This window comes from Octopus sinensis, linkage group LG14, assembly GCF_006345805.1.
Source record: "Octopus sinensis linkage group LG14, ASM634580v1, whole genome shotgun sequence".
NCBI lineage: Eukaryota > Metazoa > Mollusca > Cephalopoda > Octopoda > Octopodidae > Octopus > Octopus sinensis.
The window spans coordinates 42799364-42806398 of NC_043010.1; the positions used below are offsets into that span (position 1 = coordinate 42799364).

General features: G+C 31.7%; 1 long non-coding RNA gene across 1 annotated transcript; it reads right to left on the minus strand.

The window, feature by feature from the left end:
- Nucleotides 1-4367: 4367 nt before the first annotated feature.
- LOC118765978 lies at nucleotides 4368-4991 on the minus strand. Its single transcript, XR_005001888.1, has 2 exons — nucleotides 4530-4991; nucleotides 4368-4474 (listed from the first exon to the last, which is right to left on the minus strand). It is a non-coding gene; the product is annotated as an uncharacterized LOC118765978 (long non-coding RNA).
- Between the last annotated feature and the right edge of the window lie 2044 nt (nucleotides 4992-7035).

Sequence of the window (7035 nt, forward strand, 5' to 3'; positions counted from 1 at the left end):
TATTGATAACTTCCAAGTATATTAATCCCCTGATTATTATCTCGTTCCTCGTTATCTCAATGATCATCACTTAATTGTTTTCAATCTTTTATTTTACTGTTGGAACCATTTGATTTAATATATATTGAAATATTTTGACAATGTATTGAGTTGGTACTCTAGTTAATTTCTTGGGCTCTTAATCAGCCCCTTAAATTTTACACCTTTCTTTTATTTTTCTATTCTTCTTAGTCCTCATATAATTTTTCTTTCCTCTTCCTCTTCACTTTGTTTCTTTGATGTCCCTCTAGACTTACCTCTTTCCCTCAAATTAATGTCTCTCTGGGAATATCTTTGTTTACTACTAGCCAAATATGCATACATTCCTCTCCGTTTAGACAGCTTACTACATTATCCATCCTTTGATTTGCCTGTGCCAATGGCCTTGTCATCACGACTGATATTCTCTCATTGTCTATGTTCCTTTCTGCCTATGTAATCCTTTTACTTTATACCTCTCTCTAGGTATGTCAACCTAGTTGCTTTCTTGCAGTGATATTCTGGATCTTTTCGGTTTGAACGGCAGTTTTTAACATAATTTCTAGGTAACCAAAAAATTTTAAACTTCGTATACTGGTAGAATGTGTTTATAAAACATCTTTTTCTCTTGGCTTTATTGAGAAAATTCTATAGTTTGTAAGATATTTGTTATTTTTTTTCTTCAATTTCTGCAATTTCAACCAATCAATTACATCCATTGAGGTAAAGAACATTCTGTGCCATATGAATATGTCCCTCGTTTAAGAAACAGATTGGGTTTATTTACATTTGTGAAGAAAAAAAGATACCCTTCCCCCCACCCCTAACCCTAAAATAGATTGAAATGCAATAGATCGATACTAGGGTCATAATTATGGGTGACAATTTCATATGACACCGCTAGAAAAAACTACCGTTCAAACTGAAAAGATCCAATATTCTAAGCCCCACCCGTTAAATGCATTTACAGCCATGTTTGTTCATGTGTAATTATATTACTCTGGTTGAAGTTATGATAAAATGACAGGTTCAGGTTTTCTTTTAATATTACATGAACTTGTATAATGATCAACTATAAATATTCCAGCATGTTGAATGATTTATCTGTTTTACCTGTTACAGAAATGATTGTAACTGGATAAGAAATGTAATACCATTATCCTCATTCTTTATTTTATTTTGTATCAAAGTCTGTGATTGATGAAGATTTCCTCAATTTTCAGTTTGTGTGGAATACTTTGGATTTACTCGAATGTTTTCTGCTTCTATGCATCCTGTTAGCCTGGAGTTTGCATGGGTGCTGATTGAGGTAATTGCCTGGATTTTACAAATGCATCTTTACTTAAGCTCTCTCTCTCTTTATATCTATATATATACATAAACAGGCACCCTCAAGTTACAACTTTCTCAGCTTATGGGGTTTCACGCTTATAAAAATAATAAATGTGATCTGAATTACACTTTTATGGAAACAATTAAATTTCAAAAAAGTTAAAGACAATACCTTGTAAATAATTTGACAAAAACTATAGTCACAGTACATACAAATACATATACATAAATATTACATATATGCATGTGTATGCATTGCTATAGACACTTATGAAGTGCAAAGTGAAATGGTTCAGTATATTTGTATGTATATATACATGTGAGTATATATATATATACATGTGAGTATATATATATATATATATATATATATATATATATATATATATATATATATAACGTATATATATATATATATATATATATATATATATATATATATATATACGTAATATATATATTATATATACGTATATATATATATATATATAATATATATATATATATATATATATATACATATATATATATATAATATATATACATATGTACATATAAATATATATTATATATACATACATATATACATATATACATACATATATATACATGTGTATATATAAATATACACATATATATACGTGTGTGTATACATACACATATATATACATGTATATACATAATTATATATACATATATATACATGTATATACATATATATATATATATAATTATATATATAGCATGGAAAGCGGACGTTAAACGATGATGATGATGATGATGATGATGATATACATACATATACATGTATGTATATATACATACATATACATGTATATATATATATATATATATATATACATGTATATACATACATGTATATGTATGTATATACATGTATATACATACATGTATATGTATGTATATATACATATATGTATGTATATATACATACATATACATGTATGTATATATACATATACATACATACATATGTATACATATATATATATATAATACACACATACATATGTATATATATATATACATACACACACATACATACATATACATGTATATATATATATATATATATATATATATATATATATATTATATATACGCATAGATATACATGTGTATATATATATGTTGAAGAGCTTAGGCTCGAAACATAAAAGACTTCCTCATTTCCCTAGCGTTAAACTAATACATCTGTTTGTCATTTACATACCTGTCTTTGTCTTGTTTTTTTCCAAATTCTCTCTCTATATATATATACATATTTATACATACATATATATATATATATATATATATATACACACACACATATATTAGTATTTCTCTTAGGCAATGTGAAGCAAATAACCTGGTGTCAGAACTCAATATACATATACCATATAGTAGAAACAGATGAAAGCTAATGAAGTTAGTAACATAATTGTTTATTTCCTTTGTCATCCCGATTTCTTATATACATATATATATATATACATATATATACATACATATATGAATTAACCTTCACCAGCGCTGGTTCCAAAACAACCAGCATCAACACCAAAACCAATATAACTACTGCCATTACCAAACCACCATCTACTTAATGACCAACAACAGCAATGATGGTATGAACAAGATAAGCAACTCCATCTGAAAGAAAGTGCAAGTATGAGATGATACAGTATTCTAGAGCAGTGGTTTTCAACCGTGTTCCGCGGAACCTTAGGGCTCTGCCAGTACAGTCCAGGGGTTCCGCAAGAAGTTACAAAACTGCTAAAATCGGCAGTAATTTTTAATTTTCCTGTGCAGATATGTGTGCATAAGACTATTAAATTATTGCACAGGGGTTCTCCGAGCCAGTGGAATGTTTCCTTGGGGTTTCGCTCCAGCAAAAAGTTTGAAAAGCACTGCTCTAGAGTATTATAAATGTTGAATGAAATGTCTTTGATCTCAGGTGAATGAGGATTAATTTGAAACTAAACAGCCATCCTCACCATCATCACCAATACCAAAACTGATCCAACCACGACCACCACCACCACCACTATTAATCCCTCAACTTTTGAATAACCAGAAGGCAACAACAATAACAGTATTCAGCATGATAGCAATGTTTTTTTGCTATGTTGTATGTCAGCACAATAGTGTGTGTGTGAGTGAGTGAGTGTGGGATTTTTATGGTTCAAGTCAGAGGTGCAAGGGACTAAGTACACACGTACCTGGTAACCATCGAACTAACTGTAATCAGACAGTACTTCCTCTCACCTCATTTACCTTCTTACATCCACAGGAATACTCTTTACTCTTTTACGTGTTTCAGTCATTTGACTGCGGCCATGCTGGAGCACCACCTTTAGTCGAGCAAATCGACCCCAGGACTTATTCTTTGCAAGCCTAGTACTTATTCTATCGGTCTCTTTTGCTGAACCACTAAGTGACGGGGACGTAAACACACCAGTATCGGTTGTCAAGCGATGTTGGGGGGACAAACACAGACGCACAAACATATACACACACATACATATATATATACATATATACGACGGGCTTCTTCCAGTTTCCGTCCACCAAATCCACTCACAAGGCTTTGGTTGGCCCGAGGCTATAGTAGAAGACACTTGCGCATGGTGCCACGCAGTGGGAATGAACCCGGAACCATGTGGTTGGTAAGCAAGTTACTTACCACACAGCCACTCCTGCGCCTATAAGGTAATAAGGTAAATTTTTTTTTGCTCTCACAAAAATATTCTTTCCTGGTGCTATATTCTTTTACTACATATTTGTTGTGGATGATAGTTGATTGCCCACTGCTGTTGGATTTGCCCACAATGCAAGATGTCTGGAAAAGGATTAGATTGAATATCAAACTTGGTGTTTTAAAAAAGCTGGATAGGGAAAAAGAAAAACAGCCACATTGCCAAAACATTAAAGCTTGCAATGTTTACAGTGAAAACAATACTTAACAATAAGAGAAAATTTAGTCAAATGTTAACTATTTGGGCCTCATTATATTCATAGCTCTAATGTGATGCTCAAAATAGGACGGCTCTTGGATATACTGACTGAAGATCAGACTCAATGTGTTGTGCCAAAAAGCATGGTGGTAATTATATAAAAACTTAAAAGTTTATATGACAATTTTCAGAAAAAGAAAAGTGAAACTAATGAAAAACCTTTTTCTGGGTAGTAAAGGTTGGTTTGAAAGACTTAAGAAGAGCTTGAATTTGCAAAACATAAAAATGATTGTTGAAGTTTCCAGTGCTGATATAAAAGCAACCACTAATTACCCTAAACAGCTGAAAAATAAAAAAAATATTGCTAAAGGGAACAAGTATATAATGTTGATGAAACTACACTCATATTTCAAGAGGAGAAAAATCAACATCAGGATTTAAAGCTTACAAAACTCATCTGCTTCGTCTTCTGGGTGGAAATGCTGCTGGTGATATGAAATTAAAGCCTCCTACTCATGTATTTCTCTGAAATCCAAGGGTATTTCAAGGGTTATGCAAAGCTTATTTGCCTCAGGGCATCCAGCCATAGAAACATTGCCAGATCAGACTGGGCCTGGTGCAGCCTTCTGGATTCCCAGACCCCAGTTGAACCGTCCAACCCATGCCAGCATGGAAAGCGGACGCTAAATGATGATGATGATGGTATTCAAATATGAGTAATGAATGACTAAGAGTCTTTTCAAAGAGTGGCTTACAAAGATTTTTATTTTGGTTTGATGTGTAGGAAGGTACCTGTGCCAGATTTAATATTTCTGACAAAGTATTATTCATTTTAGTCAATGCACAAAGCCACCCGGTGAACTTAAATGCACTTCCTGATAATGTGAGAATCGAATATATCTGCAAGAATATAACTCCTTTGTTCCAACCAATATATCAAGGTGTGATAGCTAACTTCAAGGTAACAAAGAGGATAAACCTATAGTAAGAGACTTTAAATGGTCCTTGAAAGAATATATGGTGTGGTTGAGTAGTTAGTGTCACATACAAGGAGTTCATGTTGTAAGAACGAGAGCAAGTTGAGAATACAGATAAATACAAATATGGAAATTCCATAATCTTCACAAAAAATAAGGCTAAAAATTTTGCTGATAACAACCTCAATCGTGAATGTGACATAAAACTTACAAGATGAGTTTACAATGAGCTCAGTTCTTACACTGAACTGTACAAAGAGATGACATGCCACAAACTTCAAACAACTTGGGATAAGCTTTTTTTGATTCTCAATAGATGAACTAAAAGACAGAACATAGCGTCCTACATTCTTCAATTAACTCTCATTCCACCACCACCACCACCAGCCCTCATACTGTAGTCAATATCTTTTTTGCTAAGAATGTACCTTGTTACACTATTATGCTTCTTATTTATACCCTAACATTTGTTTTTAAGATGCTCCACATTTACATACACTCATAGGTCCAAAATAATATCATACAAAAATCATTACAAATAACCACACTTGAAACTGAATAGAAAAAAATGATTAGAAAAATATAGTCCAGAATCTTTACCTTCACAAAATACAAAAGTTAAAATATTTTAAATAGTAAGCAAATAACATCATGAACAATTAACTCCTAGTTAGAAATCTGCTGACCAACTAACTTTTCCACCTACTTACAACCTTAAACCACAAACAAATTTGTATACTATAAACACCATGACCTACAGATGAATAACTTAAATAAACACACTTAACAACAAAGTTTTACATACTTGACTGAGTTCTAAAAAATAACCTCCACTTTCTCTAAAACAGGCTAAAACTATTAAATAGTATTGAAATAACATCAGCAACAATTTTTAAAAATCTACTGACCCACTTACATTCTTTTGTGAACCCTTAAAATGCAAGATAACCAAATTTCTATACTAAAAGCTCCTTGACCTAAAGCTGACACACCTAACAAAAACACTTTTACATGTTTGACTGCATTCTGCACAATAAGCTCAACCTTTCAAAAACAAACTGATTAAATCTCCCAAATAGTGTTAAAATACAATTAAAACTAGTTACACATCTGCTGACCAACTATCCATTTCATCAACTTACATTCTGTTGTGAACCCTTAAAAGTTAACCCCAAAACCTGAAGTTGATATGCTCTGACAAGCCTAAATAGACACGCCTGATTAAAAACTTTTACATGCAGCACTGAACTCTGAATAATAACAACTCCAACTTTAATCAATTAAAACCTTCTATATCTTTCCATCAGAACTTATCCTACAAATTAATTATCATACGAAGTATCTCTACCTACCCAGAAAAAAACAAAAACTTACCAGAGACTCTATAAAGCCAAGATGAACTCAAATGTACCACAAGGCTAGCAGGTTGGAACTTCAAAGTCACTATCACCACTCTCCTTGTAAAAATATAATAAATATGTAGTGTACAAAAAGCATTGAGTAATCCATTAGTTTAATGTAAAATTGGTTTTATTTTATCTTGTCAAAGAAAAACATTAACATATATGTATACATACATATATATATATATATATATATATATATATATATATATATATATATATATACACACACACATACATATATCTATTACATAATGTTACACACGAATCTCTGCATTACAGGAGAGTGTGTATATATATAAAACAGACATTGGAGCTCAAATCAGTCTTCTGGCTCATCGGCTC